This window comes from Globicephala melas, chromosome 1, assembly GCF_963455315.2.
Source record: "Globicephala melas chromosome 1, mGloMel1.2, whole genome shotgun sequence".
Taxonomy (NCBI): Eukaryota; Metazoa; Chordata; class Mammalia; order Artiodactyla; family Delphinidae; genus Globicephala; species Globicephala melas.
Window position 1 is genome coordinate 23,633,507 of NC_083314.1, and position 17,496 is coordinate 23,651,002.

At 44.8% G+C, this 17,496-nt stretch overlaps 1 long non-coding RNA gene across 1 annotated transcript; it reads left to right on the forward strand.

The window, feature by feature from the left end:
* Positions 1 to 5,914: 5,914 nt before the first annotated feature.
* Positions 5,915 to 15,335, forward strand: LOC132597725 (uncharacterized). Its single transcript, XR_009565022.2, has 2 exons — positions 5,915 to 12,518; positions 12,943 to 15,335. It is a non-coding gene; the product is annotated as an uncharacterized lncRNA (long non-coding RNA).
* The last annotated feature ends 2,161 nt before the right edge of the window (positions 15,336 to 17,496 follow it).

The window sequence follows — 17,496 nt, forward strand, 5'->3', positions numbered from 1 at the left end:
GCCTGCTCTCCTCTCCTTCTATGGCCATGTCTCTGGGCACTGCGGGGGGTGGGAGGTGGGCAGATGGGTTTTTCCTTTGTTTCTCTACATGTTTCACGGGCTGCAAAGAGAACCTCAGCCTCCAGACCGGAATTTGAGCCCCTTGAGGCCTTGCAGAGCAGGCCGCTGGGCCCGCAGGGAGCGCGGCTGTCAGACACCCGAGAAACGCAGGAGCCGTGGAGCCGGCTGGGTATCACAAGGAGATGAAGAAATCGTGCACTTTGGTGTCTGACTTAGCTTCCTTTTCCCCTGGGCTGTTTGTAGAAGAGCCGAGGGAGGCAGGCGTGGAAGCCGGGAGGCCAGCGTGCTTGGCCTGGGGGTGGCAGTTCAATCCGGACAGCTGTCACTGGCTTGTGACTGACTCGCAGGTGACACCCAAGGTGGCGGCATCACAGCCTCGAAAGCCAAAGGTAGGGAGAATTTTAAGACAATGAGAGCTAGGCCGTGATCGTAAAAGCTCCCTGGAGATTAAAGGGGAAGAAAAACTGGGAAAAACTCATTCAGTTTGGCAAGTAGGGCAACGTTTATCTTTGAAAGAGGAGTCTCAGGGTGGGGCTTCCAAAGAGGAGATCTGACAAGTGTTTTGACTCGTTAGGCTTAAAAGGCCTTTGTCAAAGGCCTGACCAGGGTGCTGAGGGTGGAGCCTCACTTAGAGGTAAAAGCAGAAGGTAGAGATGGACAGTGAGGGGAGGAGAGGTGAACGGTGCCCTGATTAGGTGTTAAGATTAATATGAAGACTGGGAAGGAACAAATGTGAGAAGGCGAAAGGGCAAGAACCACTGGTGAGAAAACAAAGATGCTTGAGGAGACTCTGCAGGCGGAAGCGTGGTCCCTGAGTCGCTGGGGGACTGGGGAACCCAGAACCCGAGTGGAGGAGAGGAAAAAAGAGGATGAGAAAAGGTAATTCAGGCATGCTGAGAAGGACAGAGAAGTGGTATGCAAACACCTCTGTCCCCCACCTTGTAACCAATCAATTAATCTTAGTATTTTTTCCATATTCCCTCCAGATTTGTCTGTACAAATACAACCTTACAGTTCTTCAGTGCTATTTGTATTGTGCCCCAGTTGTATTTACTCCCTTCCACTGTCCTGAAGTCAGCTTGTGTCCTTCCCATCCACGTTTACTTTAGTTGTGCACGTTGGCATGTTTTCTTAAACTTTATAGAAATGGTATCATACTGTACATACTTGACATTTAAAAAATGTTTAATATTACATTCTAAGACACCCATGTATGCAGATGAAGCTCTGGTCCTTTGTCTTAACTGTCGTTTAGTATTGCACTGCGTGATATTCCGCTGTTCATGTGTGACGTTATTGATGGACACTCCAGGTTTTTGCAGGGTTTCTGTATTAGAACTACTGCAATGAGCATCCTGCTTTGTTAATTTGGGTGAGTACCAGCAGTCCTCTCACTGACCGGATGTTCCCACTTGCTTCCCAAGCACTTGCATCCCTTGATCCTCCCATCAGCCATCTGAGAGTTCCCCCTTTTCCCCAGCTCTGCCAACACTTGGCATTATCAAATTTTTCACTTTTGCTAATTGGGTAGGTGTTATCTCCTGAGGTTTGAGTTTGCAATGAAGTTAAGCATCTTCTCACGTTTTGACTGTGTGGATTTCCCCCACCTTTTTTTTTTTTCCCTGCTGTGCTGCGCGGCTTGTGGGATCTTAGTTTCCCCAACCAGGGATGGAACCTGGGCCCTTGGCAGTGAGAGCTCGGAGTCCTAACCACTGGACTGCCAGAGAATTCCCCAGATTCCCTTGTTTTTGATCCTTTGCCCAGTTTTTATTTGGATGCAGACTTTTACTTACAGATAGTTATGCCTCGAGATATATATTCTGGAGCGATGCTAATCTTTGGTCAATTATATGCATTTCAAGTATCTTTCTTAGGCTGCGGCTCGTCTTACCTATCCTCCCTTTGGAGTCTTCTGTGATGCCAAAGTCATTTTTAAATGCTAGTGTTGTTAAATGTAGCAGTCTTTCACCTCTATGGCTTATGCCTTTGAGTGGTTAAGAGATCCTTCCCTACCCTCAAGTTTTTCTAAAAGCTTAAATTTTTATTTTCGTATTAAGATTTTTAATTCATCTGAAATTTATTTTTGTGTATTTTATTTAGCAGGGGCCCAATTTTGTTTTTCTCCGTCTGAACGGTTGTCCCAGCGCTATTTATTGAACAGTTTCTGCTTTCCCCATGAGCTTATAGAACTATCCAGATATTCACCGAGTTTCCATAAATGGCTTCTGGGCCATCTGTTCTGTTCCACTGGTACGTGCACTCTCCCATGCCAATACCTCACCAAGTGATTCTAAGCAGAGAAGTCCAGTGGTGAAAAGAAAAGATGGAGCTCTTTCTGGGACCTTCCATTCCTGGGATTCTAGAGGCAGAGGGTATGTAAATCTGATTACACCACATCTCCAAAAGTAGTACAAAACCACATTATACCAGTGTCGAGTTGCTGTAGGAATCAACATCTGTATTCATTGGATAAAAAGACAGTCCTAGGGCTTCCCTGGTGGCGCAGTGGTTGAGAGTCCGCCTGCCGATGCAGGGGACACAGGTTCGTGCCCCGGTCTGGGAAGATCCCACATGCCGCGGAGCAGCTGGGCCCGTGAGCCATGGCCGCTGAGCCTGCGTGTCCGGAGCCTGTGCTCCGCAACGGGAGAGGCCACAACAGTGAGAGGGCCGCGTACTGCAAAAAAAAAAAAAAAAAAAAAAGACAGTCCTGGAATGAAACCTGGTGTAACCAGTTCAGCCCAAGTGCCAGCTTTCCTCTCCCTCTGTCTCCTTCCTCAGTGCCATGGGAAGGAGCATGCAGAGTGTACGGGGAAGCTTATCCACTCCCTCTGCACTGTGTTCCTCTTGTTCCCTTTTCTTCCTACATCACACGCTCTCTCAGCTTCTTGTTGCCCCCTGGAGCTCATGACTGCAGTCCCTTGTGCTGTGCCCCCTCTGTAAGGCCCTCAAGATGGGGCAAACCCCACTTTCATGAGTGTCCTTATGGGCTCTGGAGTAAAACTGCCAACATTCAAATTTTGCCTCTGCCAGTTACTTACCGTGTGACCTGAGGGAAGTCTCTTAAACTTCCCGAGAACAGGATTAAGTTAAACTGTACATAACAAAAATAGCAGTGATTTAAACAATATGGCTATTGTTCTCCCACAACCAGGCAGCTCAGAGAGGTCATGATAGCTTGTGGTCCCAGGGGTCAGTCTTCTATCTTCTTGTTTGATGTCCTCAGTATGTGGCTTTCACCTCATGGCCCAAATTGGCTGCTGGGCTCTAGCCATCCACACTCCATCTGACATGAAAGGAGGATAAGAAAAGGATGCACTTCCTCCTCTTAAAGTCGCCCACAGCACTCCTGCTTATATCCAGTTGGCCATTATTCACATGGCTACAAGGGAGACTGAGAAATATCTTTATTTCAAATGACCATATATCCATCTAGAGAAGATAAGGAAGTATGCGGTTATGGTGTGTCTTCTGATTCACCAACATAGACCTTGAAGTTACCAAAACAGTATGAGAAAACGAGGTCATGAGGGATAGTGTGGACCACAAGCTGGTGTCTTCGAAAAAGGTAGAAATCAGCCCTGGGAGATGACAGACGACAGCCAAGGATTAAGGTAGACAGTCATCCTGGAGTTAAAACAGGCAGGAGAGAGAGTGATGGAGGTGGATTAGCACAGTACCCAGGAGCTAGGAGATCCCTCCTGCTATCCACTGCGTTACAGAGTGCCTGCCAGCGGCTTACACTTGTGAAGGGTGTGGTGCAAATCTACGGCCCCTGCTAGGGGGCATTTCCCTGCCTCACAACACAGCCTGCAGGCACTGCAAGCTGACCAGACTACCCGATGTAGAAATGCTCCGGGGGTCTGTGATTCGGTGATGTGGGATTATTTATGTGAGTTGAACGGGGAGGGGGGTCCTGGGGTCATCTGCTGAGAAGGAAGGGCCCTGTAAGTCACCACCTTTCTTCCAGCTGCTCGGGAAAGGTAGTGTGCAGGACATGGGATTTCCGGACAGCTTTGAATGATGCTAGGTAGGAAGGGTCTGAGCAAGTGGCCAGAGGGCTTTGAGGAAGTTGGAGGAGCTTCCTGGGGACAGATAGGAGAGCCGTGGGTTGAGGAGGGTGAGTGTGGAGCACCTCTGGAAGGACCTCGAGGCAGTGCCTGTGGACTTTCTCTAGAGTATGGTGACAACAGCAACGCTTTACCCAGAGTTTGCGAAATGAGTTCATGTCTTAATGCCTTTAATCCTCACACACTAGGAGGTAGAATAATAATTCCTGGAGGAGAGTTTGGCATCTACTTGATGAGGGAAGAAAAAGAGTTAGTGGGAGGCCCATGGCCACACTCTGTGATGTTACTTCACCCCAGAACCCCCCAAACCTTTGATCACGTCAGCCCAACCCTGAAATAGTGTTATGTGCAGATGACTTACAGAAGCCAGGGATGTGAATTTGATCTTCTCTCCTCCATCCTGCTCAGTATTCCTTGTGTCCTTTCAGTATGAATAGTTGTGTCTTTGTTTAGATCTCAGAAATGTTCTCATGTTTCCTCTATTCTCTCTTTTAGGTTTTTGTTTGTTTGTTTGTTTTTCGGAGACTGCTGTTAGATCTTTCAAATTGTTCCTTATTGTCTCTAAACTATTCACTTGTGCTCTCTCTTTGTCTCTCCTCTGCCTATATTCTAATTTATCTTTCAGCCTTGCAACACTTTATTTTTTGGCAATTACATTTTAAAAAATTAAGTGACATATAATATTAGTTTCAAATGTACAACATAATGATTTGATATTTGTATTGTTAAAAAAACAAAATTTAACTGAGTACATGTAAAGATCTAATTGGCTTTACTCAATGACTTTTGAATCAGGCAGCATCCCATCTAGCGGATAGAAAGGAGGTCTGAACTGCGGTACAAAATGGAAGACTTCTGTAGGCAGAAGGAGACAGGACAAGGAAGTTACAAGCAGAGAGTGGATTGTTTCAGGGAAGGTCGCCTGCCTTTGGGGGATGGCAGGGGTCTAGCTGGCAGATGACCTCAGTAGTGCTGACCAGGAAATTTCAGGCAAACTGGTTAAGATTACAGTTCCGGACAGGCTGACTGCAATTAGGTTAGACATTAAGTCTCGGTTTGGTGACGTGGGCTTAGCACAAGCGACTCTATTTTGGGCCTCTTGTCTCTTTTTTAAGAGTATATATTGTGAAATGATCACCACAATAAGCCTACTTAACATCCATCACCACACACAGTTAACAGAATTGTGTGTGTGTGTGTGATGAATGGCATCATATTTTAAAAAATTTCCCAGAAGTGTTCACCTCTACTTGTTCCTTTCTCACAGCTAACCTGTTAATGTTTTGACATAGATAATATCATCTCAGATCTCTCTGGAAAAATTAATCAGTTTTAAAAGTTTTCTACTCTCTGAATCCTCCCAGTTTTCTTGGGGGTTATCTTTTTCTTCATCTGCTCATCCTTTTCTTTTTTATACCTGTTCTAAAATGGCCGATGATCCCTGCTTGATGGCTCATATTTAGGGATGAAGGACTGGAATAGGATCGGGGAGTGACTTTCCTTTGCCGATGTAGGAGTCGGGGTGGGTTGGGGAATTGTTCAGTCAACACTCCTTGCCCCCCACTGGCCTCCTTGCCAGAAGCCTGATGATGCACCTTGACCCGCTGCCGCCTCCTCCCCTCCCCCTCCTCTCCTCCCCCTCCCCTCCCCTCCCCTCCCCTCCCCTCCCCCTCCCCTCCCCTCCCCTCCCCCTCCCCTCCCCTCCCCTCCCCTCCCCCCTCCCCTCCCCTCCCCTCCCCTCCCCCTCCCCCCCATACTGGAACATCCCCCACAGTGCACAGGAGCTGCCTGCTCTCAATCCTCCTCTCAGGCTGGCTGCTGAGGGAACCAGATTAAGACAAGACCTGCCCCAGCGTAACCAATGTCTCCCTCTATCTTCTCATTAGGCTAAGAAATTGTATCTTCCTAAAGCAAATGCACATGGGATTCTCCTACAGTCATAGTTTCCTGACAAAAGAAGAGTGTAATACAATAAAATGTACGGCTGTTTGGGGCCTAGAAAGTCGATTTATAGTCAGCTACCCACAGCCATGACCAGCTGGCCAATTTACCTCTTTGGACCCCAGTTTCTTACATTTATAAAATGAAGGGTTTAAAATACATTAGTGATTCCCAAACTAGTGATTTGAAGAGTAGTAAAAGTGATCCAAATGGTATTTTAACAGTTTTTAAAAAGCTACGGCAAGGCCCCTCGAACTATTAGCTAATAACCACAGCGAGTCTGGCAGACCAGAGTTAAACATGGCGGGGGGTGTGTGACACAGGGCTCTTGGGTGGGAGGAAAGTGGGACCCTTGGCACGAGGGGAACTCTGCCTGCCCTTCAGCCCCTGGCCTGGGACTTGGTTAATTGTCCCAGGCTCATCCCTACTGGTCCTGGCCCTGTGCATTGAGGGTAGTTGGAGGGGCTGGTACAGGCAGAGTTGTCAGTTGTCACCACAGACAGAGACTTTTCTGGGCATGATCTGCCCTGGTTCAGGAGGAAATTAATTTATTCATACCAGAGAACTTGCTACCTCCTTGGTGTATTCCAGGCAGCATGGAGATATAGAAATGAAAAGATTCAGGGCTCATGGGGCTTGGAGTCTGGCCACTAAAAGAATTTTTAGTTTCTAGAAGCACAAATCAAACCCAAGAGGGCTGCAGTGGCAAAACAAACAGCAAAGCAGAGCTGGTCAGAGGCATGGGTGCCGGGGCCTCAGAGTGGTACCTGAGATCCCCGAGGGAGAGGTGGCCCTCCCTGATTCCAGATGGCCCTGGTGCAGAATGAGGGGGACTTATTTTACACCATGTTTCCAGATGTGAAAAAATACAGAAAACCACCAGGATGCTGTGGCTGCAAGTATCTGAAGGCCTTAGTAGAGGACTTTTTTTTTTTTTTTTTTGCGGTACGCGGGCCTCTCACCGCTGTGGCCTCTCCCGCTGCGGAGCACAGGCTCCGGACGCGCAGGCCCAGCAGCCATGGCTCACGGGCCCAGCCGCTCCGCGGCATGTGGGATCTTCCCGGACCGGGGCACGAACCTGCGTCCCCTGCATCGGCAGGCGGACTCCCAACCACCGCGCCACCAGGGAAGCCCAGGACTTTTTTTTTTAATTGTTTAAATTAAATTAAATTGTTTAAGTTGGGGTAGGTCTTGCCTTAATTTAGGCTCCAGTGGACTTAAGCAGTCAGGAGTTTGTTATCTCACATGACAAGAAGTAGAATATGGTGGTTCTGGGTTTGGTTTATTCAGCAGTTCAACGAAATCATCATTGATTATTGTTTCATTCTTTCCATTTTCTTCTCTGGCATTCTCACCTGTGCAGAGCCAGATGCAGAGAGAGAGAAGAGGGGAGGGGGAGAGAGAATGAATATTCCTGTGTCATTTTTTAAGGTCAATGCAAATCATTCTTAGAAGCCCCCTGGGCAGATTTCCCCCTAAATCTCATTGGCCAGAATTGTGTCACATCCCGACACCTAAACCAATCACTGGTTTAGTGTGGGATTGCCATGGCCAGCCTAGACCAATCAGAACTTAACCCTGAGTCTCACGGGGGAGGGGTGGATATCTGAATAAAATTGGAGTTCTGTTAGTTAAGGAAGAAATGGCAGAGGAGCAGGGAAGGTTCTAGATAGACAACTAACAGTGTTTGCCACAATAACTTTCTTACTTTTTCTGTAACTTAAGTCCCATTGTGCCTATTGTTAGAAAATAAAACTGATAAACTCAGTTTTATGAATTGTCATCTTCTCCCTTCTTCTTGGAGTAGCGCCTAAGTGTGAAGGGCTGGGGGAACCACTAGTCCTTGATTGGCACCTATATGCTTTGATTTCTTTTTATTTTTAACTGTGGTAAAAAAACATAACATAAAATTTACCGTCTTAATCATTTTCAAGTGCAGGGTTCAGTAGTGTCAAGCATATTCACATTGTTGTGGATTAAATCTCCAGAATGTTTTCATCTTGCAACCCTGAAACTCTGTACCCATTGAACGACTCCTCATTTTTCTCTCCCCGCCAGCCCCTGGCAACCATCGCTCTACTTTCTCTATGATTTTGATTGCTCTAGATAACTTATCTAAGTGGAATTCATACAGTATTTCTCTTTTTGTGGCTGGCTTATTTCTCTTAGCATAAAGTCCTTCAAGTTCATCCATGTTGTAGCATGTGGCAGATTTCATTCCTTTTTCTGTTAAATAATATTCCATTGTATGTACATTCCATATTTTCTTTATCTATTCAGCTGTCAATGAGCATTTGGATTGCTTCTACCTCTTGGCCATTGTGGGTAATGCTGCAGTGCACGTAGCTGTGCAAATATCTCTTTGAGATCTTGCTTTCAGTTCTTTCGGATATATACCCAGAAGTGGGACTGCTGGATCATATGGTAATTCTATTTAATTTTTTGAGGAAACAGCATACTATCTTCAATAGTGGCTACACTATTTTACATTCACACCAACATTGCACAAGAGTTTCAATTTCTCCACGTCCTCACCAATGCTTGTTATTTTCTGTTTTGTTTTGTTTTGTGTTGATAGCAGCCATCCTAATGGATGTGAGGTGGTATCTATTTGTGGTTTCGATTTGCATTTCCCTAATGCTTAACAGTGTTGAACATCTTTTCATGTGCTTGTAAGCCATTTGTATATTTTCTTTGGAGAAGTGTCTATTTTATTTCTTTCCCCATTTTTCAATCAGATTATTTGGTTTTTTGTTGTTGAGTTGTAGGTGCTCTTTTCATATTCTGGTTATTAAACCACTTATCAGATATATGATTTACATATATTTTCTCCCATTCTCTAGGTTGCCTTCACACCTTGTTGATTGTTTCCTTTGATGCACAGAAGTTTTTAAGTGTGATGAAGTCCCATTTGTCTCTTTTTGCTTTTGATGCCTGTACATTTGGGTCATATCCAAGAAATCATTGTCAAATCCAATGGCATGAAGCTTTTCTCCTATGTTTTCTTCTAGGGGTTTTATAGTTTGGGGGTCTTATGTAATCCATTTTGAGTTAATTTTTGTGTATGATATAAGATTAGGGTTCAACCTCATTCTTTTTCATATGGATGTCCAGCTTTCCCGACACCATTTGTTGAAGAGACCATCCTTTTCCCATTGAGTGGTCTTGGCACCCTTCTCATAGATCATTTGACCACATACACAAGGGTTTATTTCTGAGTTCTCTATTCTGTTCATTTATCTGTCTTTATGCCATACAACACTGTTTTGATTACTGTAGGTTTTTAGTAAGGTTTGAAATCAGGAAGTACGAGGTCTCCAACTTTGTCCTTTTTCAAGATTATTGTAGCAATTTGGGGTCCTTTGAAATACAATATGAACTTCAGGATGTTTTTTCCTATTTCTGCAAAAAATGTCATTGGGGTTTTGGTAGGGATTGCATTGAATCTGTAAATCATTTTGGGTAGTATTGACATCTTAACAATATTAAGTCTTCCAGTCCATGAACATGGATGTCTTTCCATTTATCTGTGTGTCTTCTTTAATTTCTTTCAGCAATGTTTTGTAGTTTTGCCTCCTGGATTAAGTTTGTTCCTAAATATTTTATTCTTTTTGATGCTGTTATGAATTGGATTGTTTTCTTAATTTCCTTTTTTGGATTGTTCATGGTTAGTTTACTTTGGTTTTGACTGAGATGATCTCTGGCCTTAGGATGCATACCACACTCCCTTGTTCCAACTAGGAAACCCTCTCAGTTTCTCCCTCCCTGCCCCTCTGCTGGCTTCCGTGCCCTTCTCCAGGCACAGGAAGGGTGCTGCTCTCTGGGACCACAGAAAACCCAGAGGAATCTTGGTTCCTTCTGCCTGTACCTCCGTGTGGCCATCTCTTCCCTTGAGTGTCCATATGCCAGGTAGGACAAGGACCTCTGAGCACCTGTGGTCCCCAGGGTCCTGGGCAGGAGGGGCAGGTCCCCTCTGTTATCTGGGGTTCAGCCACCTCCTTTAGAGAGAAGCCTAATGAGGGAGAAGAGGGGGGCAAAGGGGCCTGGGCTCTTCCTACAGACTCGCCGGAACCTCTTTCTGTTCATCTCCTCTTGCACACCCTTCTCTCCCTCAGCCTGGAGAGAATTTAAAAATCTTGTCTCTGATGGAGAAACACTGACTCTCCCAATTTTTCTGTCTCACATCAGTCCAGCTGTTTTAAATGTAAAAGAAAAAAAAATTAGAAGGCTTTCCTATTTATTTCTGTGGAAGTTTCCTCTTGGAGTAAAAGTCACCTAGGGTGCTTCCCTTCCTGGCTTCCCTGTCCTTGGGCTCTTGAGCTGATAGAGGAGGACCCTGAGTCAGGACTAGTCTCAGAATGTGGTTCCAGGGCCCCCTAGAGTCAAGACTGTTTCACAATAATACTAAGATATTCTTTGCCTATTTCATTCTCCTTCTCTCACAAATGTGTGCTAGAGTTTTCTAGAAGTTTCTTGACACTGTACTGCAAGGGACTGAATGCAAAAGAAATGAGAGTCCAGCTGTCTTCTGTTGAACTACTGTATTCTATTAAAGAGAATTGTAAAAATGTAAATAAATGCCACTCGTTTTATTAAAGTTTCCTTTTGTTTTGCAAAATACACCTCTTTTGATAACTATGTTATTTATGTTAACATGAAATGTTTATTGTTACTTCTAAAAGAACTGACACATCAACATTTTTAAAATATTCTCAGTTGTAATTTCTAGGAGAGAATCAGTCACATAACAAAAGGTCTTTGGGGTCCTCAATAATTTTTATGAGTGTAAAGGGGTACTGGGACCAAAAAGTTGGAGGACCACTGCTTCCCCTCACCCCCCCACACAAGGCTGCTACTTTCACCTGGTGGCTATCAGTTCAACTGTCCTTCCCAGCCTCTCAAGGGTTTGAATTTCCTCTTCTGCTAGCTCTGAGCCAGGATGGCCACATGAGGGCAGCAGATTCTGCCAGAAGCCACCGTGAGGCCCTCAAGCCCCGGTGTTCAGGGTTCAGCCTACAGCACTGAGTTCCTGTCGTTCCAGTGGTGCTGGGGAAGCAAAGGTGATAAACCCAAGTCCTTGCCTGTAGAAGGTGCAGCACCCCTGTGCGCCCTCCCAGTGAGCCGAGGAGCCAGGAGAGGACTAGGTTTGATCCAGGCCCAGGCCAGACACTGACCACATGGGAGAGGTTGACATGTTTGGGAATGAACATTACCTCGATGTCTAGCTGAGCCGAGAAGCCCATTTTCCAGGTTCTCAGCCTTAATCTGGACGTGCTCCTTCTCTTCAGTACTGCCCGCAAGGAAGGAGGATCCTGCCCTCCTTACTGTTAAGTAGCATGTAGTTAACACAATAAAGGGGTAAGTAAGGCGAGAGAGGGAGCAAAGGAGTTCTTCTCTCCTTTTATCGCATCTTGGATGAAGGTAGAGGTAAAGGGCATATGTGAAGGGCCTCATTTTTCAACAGCCATGGAAACCTCTAACAAAGGAAAAAGAGAGCCTGTGGTCATTTAATACAGACAATCCTCTCATTTTCTGTTAGCTAATGACCTCTTCCCAATAACCTTAAAGCAACCTGGCATGAATAGCTAGCTTGAACATTGGTCATTAGAAAAGGCGTAAGATCTAAATTTGTAAGACAAGCCCTCAAGTCCCAAGTCTCCTGGCTTCTGGACTGTGTTTTCTCCCTTTTACTATTATGCCAACCCCACATTGTTTTTTTTTTCCCTAAATAGTCATCATCATATTTAGTCAACCCACTGATACACAAAAAATCAGCAGTTTCTGCTGAAGCATGGCCTAGCAGTTAAGAGCAGGGTTTTGGAGAGCAGGCAAAGTTGTATTCCTGGTTCCTTGGGGAAGTAGCTTAACCTCTGAGCCTCAATTTTCTCAACTGTAAAAAAAGGGTGATGAAATGTCATAGGGTTACTGTGAGAATCATGTGACAGGTATCTAAAGTGCTCAAATCAGTGGGTGGCTCATAGTAAGTGCTCAATAAACAGTAGCTGTAAACTTCACTGCATTTGAAATTCACAACTTTTTCAGTTGTCAGGGTCAGAAAGAATCTCAAAAATCATCTAATTCAGTATTTCCTAAAATGTGTTCAAAACACTCTCTTCCTTCAAATGTTCTAAGCAAAAGGGTTCTGTGGCCAAGTATGATGGGGATTTAAAACCCAGGGTAGTGTATTAAAGGCTCAGAGAAGTCACAGAGTATAAAGAAACCTGTTGAATGTCGACAGCATTTTCCAGCCTTTGTCAACTGATTTGACCACAGAATCCTTTTCATACATCACCTCTTAAGTTCCAGGTTGCTAGTATTGGCACAGCACATCCTAACCATCTACCAATGCAGAAATCTGTCCTATGATTCCAATCAGTAATCGAGCGGACTCTGTTGGAACATCCAGAGACAAGGAGCTTGATCACCCCGAACAATCATAATGGCCAATAGGTAATGCTGATGGAGGGTTTGCCATGTGCCAGGCACTATGATGAGCACTAGACATGCATTAGCTTATTTAATTCTTTAAAAAAAAATATATATATATATATATATATATATTTATGGCTGTGTTGGGTCTTTGCTGCTTCGCGCGGGCTTTCTCTAGTTGCAGCGAGCGGGGGCTACTCTTCTTTGGGGTGTGTGGGCTTCTCACTGCAGGGGCTCTAGGCGCGTGGGCTTCAGTAGTTGCAGCACGTGGGCTCAGTAGTTGTGGCGCACGGGCTTAGTTGCTCTGCAGCATGTGGGATCTTCCCGGACCAGGGCTCGAACCCGTGTCCCCTGCATTGGCAGGCGGATTCTTAACCACTGTGCCACCAGGGAAGTCCCTATTTAATTCTTATAGTAACACTAAGAGTTATTATCTCTTTTACAGGTGAAGAAACTGAGGCTTAGAAGAGCTAAGTAACTTGCCCAAGGTCACATGGCTAGAAAGTTCCAGAATGCAACTCAGGTTGGCCTCTTACTCAGCCTTCCTCACCCCGGTACTACTTCCTACAGCCGCTCAATCATCTCTGACTGTTGGAAGGCCCTTCCTTGTGTTGAGCTGAGATCCAGTTCCCATCACTCCCCTTTCTCCCAGGTGTACACACAGCAGTTTCTGTTCTAAATATCTTCTGTAGTCATTGTTTCTAGAACTTTATCCACTTTGCTCCTTTTTCTCTCGACTTGCTCAAGTACTCCAGCATCCCTTTTGGACTGAAATACCCAAAACTGAATACAATTCTGTCTACTCTACTATAATATGATGGTTGCATTTTGGGGAAATCACACATTATCAAAAAACAACTTTTTAAAGAGGAGTTCTAAACTAACATAAGAACTGTTTTCTTTAAATCAGGGTCAGGGAATAGAAAGTTTTAGACGTACAATAACAGAATTAATTTTCTTGCAAACAATTTGATAAGAAAGCTGTTTTCATAGTTCTGGTAGGATTGCTATAAATCCTTAAATATCACTTGATCACCTCTGGCATTTGCTCAAGGGTAATAGTCTCAGTTTCTCTCTCTCCCCGCTACCCTTTCCCTCTCTCTCTCTCCCCTCCCACCCCACACACAGCAGCACCATGTTAACAGTTTCTCGCCAGTCTCACAACTTTGACTTATTATCTCATGGTTTAGTAAACAAGGCACAAAGCTGTTAAAACCTAGTAGCTGGACTCTTCCTAACAGTTTTTTCCCTCCCATACTCCGTGCTAATTCCCAGTTGAGATCTGCTCATAACCAACAGCAGTCTCCAGTGATGCAAAATATTTTTTTCTATTTCATCAGTTTCATTCTGGCCAATTCTAGTTCTGAAACACCACTGAAGGAAAAACACTTGCATTCTCAGTGTAGTTTGACCAACGTAGCTTGGAACTATCACTTTCTTGTTCTGAACCTTATACCTCATTAGCTCAACTCAAGAGCTCATTATTTTGGTTTGCTGCAATACCCCACAGATACCTATGGAGCTTTCCTTCAACAAAAATGAACCCCCCTCCATTCTGCTATACATCTGCAGTCATATTTTGGAGTCCCCATGGAGGATGTGATGCTTAGAACTGTTCAAGTTCATCTGTCTAGACCTGGCTCGTTGTGCCAGCCCATGGTGATCACCTGGGAAGCTGACTCTCCTTCATCCTGTGTCCTCTGTGAAACCGATAATCATTACCCGTAGATCAGCACTTTCCAACAGAATGTTCTATAGTGATGGAAATGCTGTATATCTAAGCTGTGCAATACAATGGTCACTAGCCACATGTGCCTATTGAACACTTAAAATAAGGCTAGTGCAACTGACAAACTGAATTTTAAATTGTATTTAATTTTAATTAATTTTAAACCAATTATTCACACACAGCTAGTGGATAGCATATTGGATAGGGCAGATGTTCACCTGAGTCAAGGGTAAAAATATTGAACAGGAAACCTAATTCTGGATGGGGTATGGTCATTCTGTGATTATCAACCACTTCATACTGAGTCACAGTCTTATCTATCAGTGAAGTGAGTAGTGTTGAAGGACATTGTCAAATGCCTTGTGAAATCATGATGTCCCTTTTTTTTTTTTTTGCTTTGTTGTGTCTTCATTGCTGCACGTGGGCTTTCTCTAGTTGTGGCACACAGGCTTCTCACTGTGGTGGCTTCTCTTGCTGCGGAGCATGGGCTCTAGGTGCGTGGGCTTCAGTAGTTGCAGCAGGCGGGCTCAGTAGTTGTGGCTCACAGGCTTAGTTGCTCTGTGGCATGTGAGATCTTCCCGGACCAGGGATCGAACCTGTGTCCCCTGCATTGGCAGGCAGATTTCTTAACCACTGTGCCACCAGGAAGTCCCATGATGTCCTATTTATATGTGTGGTTGACCTGCTCTGCCAGCTTGGTGATTTTTTTTTTTTCAGAAAATAGATTTTTCCCCATTTTTGTAGAAGTAATACATGCCCACTGTGACAAAATATAGGAAAGTATGTAGAGGAATTAACAGTGACTAATAATTCTACTATCTGAGATAACTACTGTTAACATTTTAGCATATTCCCTTCATCACATTTCTGTGCTGGTATTTTTCACATCACTGAGAGCATATATTCTCTGGTATTTGCATCCTGATTTTTTCATTGACAGTATTTCATATGTATTTTCTCATATCATTAAACATTCTTCGAAAACAGTCTTAAAGGCTGTATAATAGTTCATTGTATGAATGATTAATAATTTACATAACCATTCCCCTATTGCTGTACTTTTAGATTGTATCTAATTTTTTGCTATTATAAATAAAATGGTGACAACATCTTTTTGTGCAAAATAACTTTGTCCATAATTTGCATTGATTCCATGACACAAACTTCCTGAAGTAGTATTATTAAGTCTAAGGATATGAACATTGTTAAATATAATTCTTTCAAAAGAGAAAGGGAGGTTAGCGTGGACCCCATGCTGACTATTAGTGGTCAATGCTTTCCTTCTCAGAGTTCGAGACCGTCCATCTGATTATCCCTTTGAGCTGCTCATCCCATATTAATGTCCAGTTCACCCTTGTATACTTCTTAGATTCCAATTTCTTAGTCTTTATGAAAATCAGGATGACAGTGCCTGCCTCTTCAGCCTTCTAGTAGCAGTTCTGTTTTTTACAGTTCCCCAAGGATAAGTTAGCTTGTCTGCGAGCCCCCTCAGTACCCTTGGGTATAATTCATCCCGGTCAGAAGACCTGAGCTCTTCTGGGGCATCAAGGTGCTGTCCTTCTACCTCCTTCCATACTTGGACCTTCAAATCTTCTTACCGATATTGTTCCTCAACTTTCCACACTTAATAAGGAAAAGTGAAAGAGTATGTGGCAGAGACTGTTAGCTGCTGGACAAAATCGTACTCTTCCCTCCCTTCTGAGCACACACCTAGACTCCGTTCCCAGATTCCCCTGCAGGTGGGTGTGGCCATGTGATTGAGTTCCAGGAGGGAATGTGAACAGAAGTATGTGTGCCACTGCCAGGCCGGGCCCCCTAGTCTCCCACACCGAATGGAGAAGACTCCCAGGGCAGCCTTGGAAGTCATGTGATGAAGATGCCAGAGCTCTTGTCAGCCAGTGTGGGAAGGAACACCCTGCTGACCCATTCACCTACCTACGGGTGTATCTGACTGTGGAAACTGTTTTTCTCTTTTCCTCCTGTGGGATCATTTGTAATTTACAACTTCACTTGGTCCTGCTTGAGCTGTCTTTCCTTTATTCTTGGATCACAAGCCCAATCACATCTAACTTTTCTCCAAATACTTACGGAGTCTTCTTCCTGAGTGTCGGCACACGCTGGACCGTCTAGCAGGCCCTTCCCAGCTGTCCCAGACTCCTGGGTGACAGTGAGCTTTCTCTCACTTTCACCTGACGAGCAAATTTCCCTGGTTGTGCAGAATTAGATCCAAAATGCTGCTCCTCTCTATTTTCTCTGCTTTCTAAGAAATGGAATTGTCATTTCGGCAGAAGAATTTAGCAGAAGCCGTATCGCAATTTTAATAGAGTGAGAAAAAAACATGTACAGCCACAATTGCCTGGTACAGAGGGGAGGTTGATCTTGCTGTCTGGAAGGGCCTACTTTACACCTTGATGAGTTTGAATGGCTGAGTTTGGCAGAAGAAATGGCAGAGAAATCAATGACTCTACAGAATACGGTGAGAATTTGGAGTTCTGGAGGCAGTCTAAAAGGGAAGGGATAAGTGGGAGAGATGGGAAGGTGAGGAGAGGGAAAAACCACTAAGCTGGACCGCTCCATGAGTGAGATCAGCTGATAAAAGTCCTCCTAGGATGGGATAGCTAAAGAACTTCCGAGGACAGAGGTATCTAATATTTAATCTAACGTCACGTAGATCCCTTCCATTCCCCAAAGGAGCAGGCACAGCCCTGGACAGGGACAGCACACAGATGGCAAGACCGTCCACAAATGGATAGAACTCCGCACTTGCAGGGGCTCAGGGCCAGAGGTGTCTGTGCACAGAAGCCTCCTCCCACCTTCCACCCTGGCCTCCCAGAATTGGCCAAAATATGGGGGGCAGGACTTTAGGCTTCCGCAGGATATGGAATGCTCGTTTGAACCAGTCTTATCTAGGGAGGCTTCAGCTGGCATCTGAGTCACATAAAATAAAATCATAGTAATAATATCTTAAGATTAAATTAAGAATTAAGTAGTAGGTCAGGTATTTGGCACCTTAGAACATGAAGCCCAGGGAGGTTATGTAACGTACCTAAGGGACCTGGTGTGGCGGTAGAGCTCTGCTCTGTTCTCAGGGTCTCTCGCTCCTGGTCCCTTGTTCTCACTCCACGCCCAGGAGGACAGAACGATGCTGCAGGGCTGCAAGCAGGGTGTCTCCTCGGGCACTGTGTGCTCCTCGTCCCTCCTGAGCTCAGCTCTTCCCCGAGCGGCTCCCACAGGGACCTTGGGGTCAATCAATGACTCGTTCTGCCCATG